Below are 12,036 nucleotides of genomic sequence, written 5' to 3'. Positions count from 1 at the left end.
CTCAAATAAGACCCCCCCCCCATTTTTTTTTTTTTTTCGAGAAACATATTGATTTTTTTTTTTTTTTTTTTTTGAGATTTTTGCTATAGGATGCATGTACTCACCAGAAAGACAGAGAGACAGAAAGCGAGAAATCACCCCCCGGGGGGGATGGCCACACCACAATCCCTTCTCCTCTACTCTCCTCTCGGGATCTTGGGCACACATGCACACACGCCCGGCGTGAGTTTAAGCCACCGGGTCCGGGACTCAAACCACAGTCGGCTACGTGGAAGTCCAGCAACATAGCCATTACGCCAACTGCTGGTCCCTGGATGTAGTTATTTCTGTCAATGGTTTTGCGCTTTACCAGTTGCCCGTTCTTTCCAGACCAGAGCTTGAGCTAGTTATAGATAGCTCACGGTCAGAGCCGTTTCGTTATTCTAACAGTTCAGTGTTCTGGGAAAGTCTCAGAAATGTTCTTCCAGCCTTCCAGACTCTGCTCCTGGCGGCCTGGTGCTGAGGCAGGCGCCGGACACCCAGCTCTCAGTCCCAATTCTGTTTCCTGAGCAGTCTGCTCGTCCCCAGCCCTTAGGGAGCCCCGGCTGCAGTGCAAGCCCTCAGGGAGCCCCGTGCACAGTGTGAGTCAGGCAGAATGGGCCCCGAGATTGCCCAGCCTGGAGCAGCAGCTACACAGGGCCCAGAGCTGGGTGGGCAGCGAGCGCAGGCCTGGCACCGCCTTTGCAGCCTCTGGCTGCTCACTGTCCACCACGCGGGTGGGTGATGGGTGACTATTCCAAGGTGCCTCCGACCCCCTCTGGTCCACACCAGCTGCCCTCTCCCAGCCCTGCCCGTCCCTGACTGCCCAGTCCAGCATTCGGCCACACTTTCCTGGTGCCCGTCCACCCACCACCAGGGGGTGCTGCTCCTCACGGTCGGGTCCCACTGTGCAGCCCAGCGGCTCCACTCTCTCCACTGCCTGCCCCGATACCCAGTCCTCCAGGTCCCTAACACGGAAGGCTCGGGCTGAAGAGCGGCATGTCTCAGGCATCCACAGGCCCGGGCACAAGTCCTAGTCCTAGCGGAGTGAGTCGCCCAGCTTCCCTGGGGACTACCCTCTCTGAGCAAGGAGGCACTAACGGCCACCAGGGCCCGAGGAGCACAGGGCCAGCCCTCTTCTGGAGTCCAGAGTGTCCCTCGGCCGAGTGAGCTGGACAGCCATGTGTGGTGACCCCGAAGCCCCACGTAGAGGCCCTCATTTTGTCTCCCGGCAGGGAGCTTCCTCCGTGCCCTGTTTAGTTTGTGGGTCACGACCCCGACTCCCAGCTGGTTGTCAGGCCAGGCTGACTCTTGCTGAGCCCCCCACGGGGCCCCACTGGGACTTTCCCCCAAGCCAGAGTCTCCCCAAGTGCAGAGATGACCCCGCCTGCCTCCCTGTTGCTGTGGAGTTCTGCCAGGCCTGGCCCCTCCTGGTCACGGTCACTGCCCCCAGATGCCCTGCCAGCCCCACATCTATGCCCGTTCCCTTCCAGCCTCTGCCCCGACGACCTCCTCAGACCTCACTCCGTCCTTACGGCGGCCCTGCACCCTGTGTTGCGACGGCGCGCTCTGTAAAGCCACCTGTACTTAGAACAGCATTCCTCTTTCACGCCAGGAGGGTTGCAGACCCGTGCGTGCCTCACGGCCTCTCTCAGGCATGTGCAACATTTTGCTGTGACAGTCTGTTTGCCGTGCGTCTCCCAGACGGCACGAACTGCAGGGACAGGGACCAGGGGTGCTCGACCATCACCGGGCCCTTAGCAGCCCCAGTGGCTGGCGGGTGCACTCGTTCTAAGGATGTCCACTAGCTCAGTTCCCGGGTTTGGACTCGGCGCAGTTCTGTGGATGCAAATGGGATCCAACCCAGGTGGATCCTGAGCTCGGACAGGCTCTGCACCCACTAGTGACCTGGGACACTCAGACCAGCCATCCCCTGCGGGCCAGCTTGCCATGACAGTCCCTAAGGGCACTTCCAGTCCCACCAGGAGACATAGGGCCCCTGGCGACTTCTCGATCGCTCCTCCATGCGTGGGTTTTATTTGGAAGCTGAACCTGCCGTCTGGACAAAGCAGAGCCCACTGGTCGAAGTCACTCCTGACTCAGAGGCCCCAGGCTCTGAGTAGAGGTCGATCCTTCCCACCAGCCGGCTACTCACAGGTCCGACCCCCACTGTCCTGAAACTCAGAGCGCCGTTTGCAGAATTCGTGACTCGTCAGGAGAAACGGGAGGGCCGAGCAGAACGTGGGGCGGGGAAACACTGCGGAAGCGGCCGGGGTGCTGGGGTTCAGAGAGCTTCAGGAGGGGGCTCATGGGGCCCTCTGCAGTGGGATGGAGTGTGGGGCAGAGAGCTGGGCCTGTAGGAGGGAGCCGCTGGTCACCCAGGTCAAGCTGCCCTCGGCCCTGGGTGTCCTCAGACCAGTCCAAATGCAGTCAGCCCAAGCCAGGCCTGAGAGAGAGACAGAGGCAGGGAGAGGGTGTGCCGCTCAGTAGGCAAGCAGTGCGTGCTCCCTGGAGGAGCCAGGCCCAGTGTGCTGCGAGCCAGCGGGGAGGTGTAGGACGAGTGCTTGGGCATCAGCACCACGCCCTCCCTGACCGGAGTCCCCTTCCCCACGCAGGCAGGTGAGCGGGGTCGAGAGCACGTCACAGGCCAGGAGGGGCAGGGCTGGGAGGGTTCAGCCAGGGCAGTCCTCGCCGACCCCTGACCCCACCACCCCCTGTGGACCGGCCTGTGCATGCCCATGCGAGTGCTGTCCAAGGGCACCAGCGGCAGCCTGGAAGCATAGAGGACGCAGGAGCAGGAGCCGCAGGCCGCTGCCCCGGGCGCCACTCCGTGTGCTGGAGCAGTGGCCCAGGCACCCACCCTGACCCGAGCACACCCCGGGCCCCACAGGAGCTCCTGAGAGCAGGCCGTGCCCGGGGCATCACTCTGCACCACCAGTCCATGGAGGTCCTAGGCACTTGGGTGCTGGGGGACCCTCTTTGCCCCACATGCACACGCAGGCGCTGGCCCGGTGGTGTGGGACACAGGCCAGCACATGGGCTCTGTGCTGCTCACGGGCCTGCTGAGGGTCACCTGGCTGAAGCTGCCACCTGGCTCTGGGGCAGGGCCCAGGAGCCCCTGCGATCCGAGGGTCGTGCCTATGACGGTCACACTGTGGCTCAGAGGTTGCTCACACAGTCCCGAAAGGGCGAGGACCCCCGGGGAAGTTGATTCCACAGAGGCCCTGCTGCAGGGCCAGGCGGGGGCTTTGCTGGCTTCCGGTCCTGATCTTCTGTCCTTCCGCCCCATGGGCTGCTGGGGCTCCTCAGCCGGGACAGCACCGAGCAGAGCGGTGGCCTGGAGGGAGGGGCTGGCACGGCCACACCAAGGATGATGTGAAGCATCTCAGGAGTCCTGCTGCTGCTTCTGATCCAGCTTGCTTCCTCCAAGAGAGGGCCAGGGAGAGAGACCGCATCTTCAACAGCGTCCCCGATGGCTCCAGAACTGGCCCTGGGGTGTGCTCAGCTCCATGACCACCCTCACCCCAGCCAGCCCTGGGCCAAGGCACTCGAGGGCCTGGCGTGCTCAGGATGGTCTCTGGAAGGCAGCCAGAACCTTCTCCTGGGGGCAGCTTCACAGAGCATCGCATTTTATCCCCGAGCCCCCACCTGGCCCCAAGTGCCGCTGCTTTTTAATTTTTTTCTAATATTTAATTAGAAAAATATGTTCTTTGTGTGCTCACACACACGAGTGGGGGCACGGAGAGGTCTCCAGTGGGGACTCGTCACGCCACAGTCCTTTCCCTCCAGTTCTCCATCTGTCAGGATCCTGGGCACGCCCATGAGCCCAGCGTGGTTTTCAGGCTGCCAGGGCTGGGACTCGAACCCTGGCCAGCCATGTGGGACCCTGCTTCCTATGCCTTGTGCCTGACCACTCTGCTAGCCCCAGTCCCACACTGCTCCTGATCCGTGTCGGCCTCGGAGGGAGCAGGGTCTGCCTCTCGCTCCTTCCTGCTGGCCCGTCGTCCCGCAGAAACCCTCGTGAGTCCGGGAGCCTTCTGAAACCGTGGCACAGCGGGCCTGACCTACGGGAGCACGCTCTGGCCCTCTGGCCTGGTTCTCAGCTTCGGAAGCCGATTCTCACAGAGCCCGTGTGGTGGGGCCAGGCGGGGGCTTCGGTGGCTTGCCATCGTGACCTTCTGTCCTTCCACCCTGTGGGCTCCCGGGGCCTCTCAGCTGGGACCACACCAGGCAGAGCAGTGGCCTGGAGGGAGGGGCTGGGACTGCAAAGACACCCCAGCTCTGTCCCGAGTGGGCCCCCACTCACCACCCTCCCACACCCAGCACCCAGGAGGGCCGGCTATGGGCTCTCTGACTTGCCAGGGCCACCAGTGAGAGACCCAGTGACCCAGCTCCTCCGTGGGGTGGCCTTGGGCCGTCCTCCCTGCCCTGATGAGAGCTCGCCACTTTGTCGGGTGGGCCTGGCGGAAGGCGGCTTCGTGTTGTCGACTTTGAAGCGAAGCACTTCGTTCCCTCCCCATGTCTGGACAAGGCCTCTGTGGAAAGGCCAGTGCCCGGGGAGGCGGCTCAGAGGGTGGGGCGTGAGTGGTGCCTTGCCTGGCCGGCCGTGCCCACCCCACCCGGCTGCCAGCAGCCAGGGGCCCAGAGCTGGCCCGCACTCGGCAGCCCAGTGGTCTCTTTGAAGTCCTCGCTCAGACGGAAAAAGAAAACCCATTGTCCAGCTGGGTCTCTGTGGGGCCTGCTGCTGGTACCCCGGGCCTGCACGGTGGGTGGGCCATCATTGAGGGGTGACAGCAAGTCTGGATTGGGGCTGGCTACATGGCCATCCCCAGTGTCCACCTGTCCCCAGACCTGCCTGCCAGGGCTGTCCCGGGAGGGGCTCCCAGGACCTGGGCTGGGGCGGGGGCAGGGGTGAGGGCAGCCCCCGGAACCATGCAGTGCCTGGATCCTTTCCCCCTGGTCTCTGGTGCGGGACGCGAGCGTCTAGCCTGTTTCCGGCAGACGGGGATGGCGGTCACAGGGTGCAAGGAATGGGTGGGGCTGGACAAGCTCAGCCGTCCCTTCTGCCCAGCAGCCGTCCCTTCTGGTCAGCACAGGGGCTGGTCCTGAGTGCAGGCGTGACCTGAGAGCGGGCAGCAGACACAGGACGCAGAGCCGGACAGGGGCTGGGAGCCTGCTCTGGCTGGGCCCGAGGGCAGCCCCCGGTGGGGTCGGGCATCCCAGAGCGGACTGAGACACGCTCACAGTGGGACAGAGCCCTGGGGGGCTCTTGCTCTTGGGTGGGTGCTCTGACCACCAGGTGGAGAAGGCACAGGGGGCAGCCCAGCCTCGTGGGCCACACTCTGGTCCTGAGACGTTCCAGAGTGAGCAGCTGGATGGTCAAAGCCCTGGAGGGGAGGCTCAGGAAAGCTGGCAGGGGTCCCGATCTCTCTGCCCAGGCTTGGTGGTGGTCATTGCTCAGAGGCCCGTGGGCAGGTAGCTCAGTGCCCCCTGCTGGGCCCTCGGTGTGATTGCTCTTACTTGGCCCTGGCCACCCCCAAGCTTAGGCCCAGTCAGAAGGAGCTGATCCGGGCACCGCCCCGTGCATCTCTGGGCCTGGCAGCTGCTGCCGGTTTCTCCCTGGCCCTTCACGTGGTCCCTCTTCCCACAGATCTTAGGTGAGCACCTGCTGCTCCTGGGCTCTGCTGGGGACCCTGGAGATCCAGCTAGGGAGGAAAGCAGGGCCCCGGTCAGGGGAGAGGAAAGGCCAGGCAAGGGCCTCCCTGCGTGAGGTTGGCTGGGGCTCTGACAGGGGCCCTGTTACCCCTGCTGGGTGTTTGCAGGTGAGGAAACAGAGCCACAGGGTGTTAGTGGGCGTCGGAGGCTAGGCCAGGGCCTGGGCCAGGGCGGGCTGTCCTTCAGACTGGCAGAGCGGCACGGAAAGGCACCTGTCAGCTCTGGTTCCAGATTTTTGCACGCGGTCCTTCCCCTTCCCTGGAATAAAGCCCTCTCGGTGGCCCAGGACGGAGTGGCAACGTCTGCCTAGCATATGTATGCTTGGACTCCAGGTGGCGATGTCCCTGGGCCGCAGGACAGGTGTAGGCGGCGTGTCTCCCACTTACAGAGGCCGCGGTGGGGGCGGGGGCGGGAGCGGGGGCCTGTGAACTGTTCCTTCCCCCAGTTTTCCTGCGAACTAAAACTGCTCTAAAAAGTAGTCTTCAAAAATAAATAATTTTAAAAAGTCAGTAACATGGGACCCGCCCCCTCATCTTTCAATTCTGAAGTAGTTTAAGTAACACAGGTAGGACCAACTGTTCATAAGGCTCCTTTAATTCTCGTGCAGGACACTCTGGCTCACTGAAAGTCAGCGCCAGAAGTGACAGGCTGTCCAGGGCGCAGAGCTGGCCTTGGTGACCAGGCCCTTCCTGAGACTGCCACGGGTGTGCCCTGTCCACGGCCCTGTCCCCGCCTCCCCCCACCTTGGCCACGCCCTGACATCGGCTCTGTTTGTCGGGGTCTCAGGAGCAGACTCTAGGCCCCGTGTCATCACACTCAGACCCAGAGCCCCACACAGTGTCCTCCGTCCTGGGAGATACACTCAGACCCCAGTGGGCACCTGAAACTCCAGCTGGTGCCAAACCCTACCCCCACACGGCGGCCTCCTCCACGTCCCTACCCAAGGCAGAGTTCCGTTCGTTAATTAGGCACACGGCATTGGTGGTGACCACAACGCTGCCTCAGCAGAGCGGTGTGAAGGTGGTCTCTCCCCTGCTCGAAGTGCCCCGCGTCTGTCCTCACCTCTGGTGAACCATGGCTGAGCCGAGGAGAGTGACAGCAGATGGGGGGCCTGTGGTCCTTCCCGCTTGGATGGGAGTGTCCCCAGGACTGGGACCAGGATGTGGCTTGTGGACGCCCTGGGGACAGACTTCCCTTTCGCAGGACTGTGGCCCTGGGGCTCCCTTGAGCAGGTAGGGTAGCACAGGCAAAGTCCGTGGGCCTTCTCAGTTCTCCTTTCTTTTCTATCCTGGAGCTCTGCTCTTGGGACCCAGAAAGTTCTCCCCGATATGGCTCTCAGCTGTCCTGAAGACTCAGAGGTAGTGGATGTGTGGGTGGGTGAATGGGCATGGGGTGGGCAGATGGTTGATGGACAGATGGATGGGCAGCCTTATAACAGGCTCCCACCCCCGTAAGCCCACCCTCGCCTCACTTTCTGGAGACTTTGCATGACCTTAGGCCCTGGGAACCTGGGCTGAGTACGACCTGCTCACTAACTCACTAGCGCCCTGTCGAACCAGCAGGAAAAGGGCCGACTGGGGTCCTCTGGGTCTGGCTGCTGCTCCACGGCTCCACCTGCCAGCCCTGGGCCCGGTCAGTGGACACAGATTGAACCCCACCCAGGGCATGTGCATGGGTTCGGGCAGCCCTGGTCGGCAGCAGGCAGTCTAGGGCCTCAGCACTTCTGTGTGGGTTGCAGAGTAGCAGACATGGCTGAGGTCTGGGTGGCATCGAGGGGGCCCAGCCCCGAGGCTCTTGGTCAAGACGATTAATGATCTGACTCTGGGTTCTGCCTGAGCCCGCCCCCTCCTGCCCCAGCTGTGAGCAGTCCCTGAAGCCCACGCTGCCCGGGGACGGCCACTGTCGTTTGGGCCTTTCATGGGTGAGACCGTTTCCCCTCGGAGGGCTGGCTCAGCTCATATATCAAAGCTGTGTAATTATTTCCTCCCTCCGAGGAAGGCTCCCATTTAGCTTTCTCTACCCCTCCATTAATTACCTAATCACAACCACATTCTCTGAGAGCAAGCAGCTTTGACTTTCTGCCCGGGACCACTTAAAAAGGCTTCAATATTTGGAGTGCTCTGACCTTGAAGAAAAGATGTGTGTGTGTGTGTGTGTGTGTGTGTGCGTGTGTGTGCATGCGTGTGTGCGTGCGTGTGTGTGTGTGCACGGGTGCTTGTTTTCCAGGCGTCAGCACTTCAGGACAACGTCTGAGGCCTGGGAGATCCTTGTCCCGATTTAGGCAGGACCCTGCGAGTTCTCCGAGGACACAGGCCGTGGGACCACGAGTGGCACTCGGGGCGGCGGGCGGCAGGCACCGATCTGCCACCGCAGACCACCTGAGGCACACATTCACACGGATGCGCACACCGACCCGCTCCCAGTCGTGACCCTATGACTCACACGGACACACCCCACTGTGTGCACACACAGGACACCTCTTCCCCAGGCCGTTTGCACATGGCAGCCCCTGAGCGTGCAGCTGGGGAAGCCCTGTGCAGACCGGCCAGGGCTGCCCACCATTCTCACAGGACGGAGGTGTGGTGGGGAGGGAGGCTCAGGGAGACCAGAAAAGATGTGTGTGTGTGTGTGTGTGTGTGTGTGCGTGTGTGTGCATGCGTGTGTGCGTGCGTGTGTGTGTGTGCACGGGTGCTTGTTTTCCAGGCGTCAGCACTTCAGGACAACGTCTGAGGCCTGGGAGATCCTTGTCCCGATTTAGGCAGGACCCTGCGAGTTCTCCGAGGACACAGGCCGTGGGACCACGAGTGGCACTCGGGGCGGCGGGCGGCAGGCACCGATCTGCCACCGCAGACCACCTGAGGCACACATTCACACGGATGCGCACACCGACCCGCTCCCAGTCGTGACCCTATGACTCACACGGACACACCCCACTGTGTGCACACACAGGACACCTCTTCCCCAGGCCGTTTGCACATGGCAGCCCCTGAGCGTGCAGCTGGGGAAGCCCTGTGCAGACCGGCCAGGGCTGCCCACCATTCTCACAGGACGGAGGTGTGGTGGGGAGGGAGGCTCAGGGAGACCCCGTAAAGGGCCCTCTGCCAGGACCCCCGTGCAGCACACACTGTGGCAGTGAGTTGGCGGTGCTTGTCTGGTGCAGTGCAGTCGTTGGCCTGCGGGCGCGAGGCAGTCACGTGGCAGGGCTTGTCACGGCAGGGTCTGCCTGATGGACCTGGGCGCAGATACATGGGTGACATGCCTGGGATTACCTGAACACACCATGCCCCTCACATGTAAAGACAAACCTACACGCATGCCCCCACAACACGCCACATACTACCACACACATACGCACGAGATGCTGCCTCGCACACAAAGGAGCATGGGAGTGGGCTGGCCTGCAGCGGCTAGCCTGCACTGGTGGGGCACTGGCTACAGTAGAGTGGGCTACACTGCCTGGGGCTTTCGGGACAGCCAGCAGCCCACCCCTGGCTGGAGTATCCTGTCTGATGGCCTGGGGCCCTGAGGAGCAGTGCAGGGGAGAGACCCTTGAGGGCCCCGGGTCTGGGCCAGCCCGCTGCAAACACTCCGGTGGCCCCGGCAGCTGTCACCTGTCCAGTTTCTGCAGGGGATGACAAGGAGGCCTGAGCAGGAGTAGAGCCAGGTCCCTGGGGGCGAGCCGCCTTCCCTGGCCCAGCCAGCCTTGGGGCTCACTGGATGGCAGGCCATGTCCCTGTCCCCGTCCCCAGCACGCTGAGTCGTGGCAAGCTTACCCCCCATCCTTGTTTTGCAGACTGTCCCCCTGTGTGACAGAGGTGTGAGGGGGGTCGGGACACCCGACTCTGCGACTTCTGAGACCTGAGCGACCTCAAGGAAGATCCCACCTCGCCCTCCAGCCGAGCCTGCCATCAGGCACAGCGGTGGTGGCCAGGAGACCGGACTTCACCCCCTCTGCCGAGACACCCCCTGCGCGTCACGTGGACGTGGTCAGCCTCGAGCTGTGCGGGTCCTTGTCCTGACCTTTTTTCCTGGTCTCTTCTTTCTGACAATCTCTAGATTCAGGATCACTTTTATGAGGATCTGGACTTTGAATTTGTATTTCGCTCTAAGTGCCTTTTTAATGTATATTTTTTTAATAAAACACAAACGCATTCTTGTATGATACTGTTTAAACTGGACCACGGCTCTCAGGAAAGGAGCCTGAGCCCCCGACCCCGCCTCCGCACCATTGTCTCTGTCGGCCTGGAGCACGTGCTCTCACTCCGCCGCGCCCGCCTTCTCCAGGGTCTGTTGGGAGCCACTTTCTACGTCTTCCGCCTCAGTGTATATGTTGCTTATTTGTTTTATTTATTGAGATCTTTACGAGCTAAGGGACTGCAGTGTGGCTGTGTATCGCACCCCGCCGGGAGTAATAAAGATGTCCCCGCAGCCCCGGTCTCTCCATCTCTGGTCTCGTCTCTACGCTGCAGCTCAGGAACTGGCCTGAGAACGTCGGCATGGGCCACAAAAGTGGCTGTCACTCACTTCAAAGGGGACAAGAAAGGACACAAGACATTTCGTGCTGTACATGCCTGCAGAAATTTCTAGAAGCTACCGCCTCTAATGCGGTTGCAGTGGTTACAGATTCGGGCTTGGGAAGCACGTGAGACGGGCCTCAGCCCCTTCCGGCAGCGGGTGGTCGTCCTTAAAACCATCTTCTGGCCTGTGTCTGTCCCCTGCTGCCCAAGCCTGCCCACACGGCCTCCAGGTGGAATTCCTTCCTCCCCAGCCTTGGCATTCCCGCCGCGCCCTGCCCAGTGACCCCAGCGGGTTACAGTCTGTTCCTGGTACACCCACGCCTATGGAGAGGGAGGTCCCTGGGCACTGTCTAGCCTCCAGGCCTGATTAGGACACCATACATGCAGCGAGGTTGGAGCCACACCAGATGCCCCAAGGACCAGTGTACAGTCAAGAGGGAGGGGCGGGCTGGGGTCTGGTCCAGGAGGCCCATCTGTGTGAATGCAAGTGGTCCCCCAACCCCAGGCTGGCACCTGTGGGCACAGTGGGTACTCAGGTGGCCCCAGAGTGGGGGCTCCCAGCTCTGAGTCACCACCCGGAGCCACCAGAGACTCGCCTCCTTGGGGACACCTGGTAACAAGGGGCTGCTGGGCGGAGCTGCCCAGGGACCAGAGGACACACGGACCTTGCCCAGCTCTCAGGGCTCCTGCACTGGGGGCACTGGTTGCGGGGTCCTGGCAAGACTGGCCCTCCCTTGCTCTCAGGCTTGTGGAAGGGCAGGTGCTCCGGAAAAAGGGCTCCAGCACACCCTCTGTCTCCTGGAGTACCTGATGGCCTTCAGACAGCAGCAGCTACCCCAGGCTGGCAGACCTGGACTGGACCTGACTCCAACTCCCACTGCACAAGTACACAGGCATGCACAATGCACAGGGAGGCGGGTGCACACAGGCACACACACACAGGCACAGGCAGGCAGGTACACACACAGACACACACGGGCACACACATAGGCAGGTAGGTACACACACAGGCACACACACAGGCACAGGCAGGCAGGTGCACACACAGGCACACACGGGCACACACATAGGCAGGTAGGTACACACACAGGCACACATGAGCACACGAACAGGCAGGCAGGTGCACACACGGGCACACACAGGCAGGTAGGTACACACACAGACACACATGAGCACACGCACAGGCAGGCAGGTGCACACAGGAGTACACACAGGCACACGCACAGGCAGGCAAGTGCACACACAGGCACACACGGGCACACAGAGGCAGGCAGGTGCACACATGGGTACACACAGGCACACGCACAGGCAGGCAGGTGCACACGCAGGCACACATGGGCACACACCCAGGCAGGCAGGTGCATACATGGGCACACACCCAGGCATGCAGGTGCACACACAGGCACACACACAGGCATGCACGCACACAGGCACACATTACACACCCACATGTGTACACATGCACACACAGACATGCACACAGGCGTGCGTTCATAGACGCACACACATACCCACACACATTTACACACAGGGCTGCTGCGGTTCCAGCAGTGGGCAACCCAGACTGCCCTGTGCTGTCTGGCCCTCCGAGACCTTTAGAGGTCGTGAAGGGCAGAGTTTCAGCGCCTCTCCCTGAGGTGACTCATGGTAGAAACATGTGTAGAAACATGTAACACAGCTGCCATGAGGGCTGAAAGGAGTCCCTTTCTTGATTGCCAATTGCAAAGCCTGTTCTTCCTCCTCCCTGTGGCCTGATGTCTAGACTGCCCACTAAGAGACACCCATG

General features: G+C 61.8%; 1 protein-coding gene across 1 annotated transcript in view; it reads left to right on the top strand.

The window, feature by feature from the left end:
- The window catches only part of TWIST2 (twist family bHLH transcription factor 2), a 55,154-nt gene extending 45,000 nt beyond the window's left edge, over positions 1-10,154 (top strand). Inside the window, exon 2 of the mRNA XM_006151936.3 lies at positions 9,527-10,154. The gene's annotated coding sequence lies outside the window, so the exon portion shown is untranslated. The remainder of the gene's footprint in view (positions 1-9,526) is intronic.
- The last annotated feature ends 1,882 nt before the right edge of the window (positions 10,155-12,036 follow it).

This window comes from Tupaia chinensis, unplaced genomic scaffold (assembly GCF_000334495.1).
Source record: "Tupaia chinensis unplaced genomic scaffold, TupChi_1.0 Scaffold000332_1, whole genome shotgun sequence".
Lineage (NCBI taxonomy): Eukaryota > Metazoa > Chordata > Mammalia > Scandentia > Tupaiidae > Tupaia > Tupaia belangeri.
This window is presented reverse-complemented; position numbering and strand designations above follow the sequence as displayed.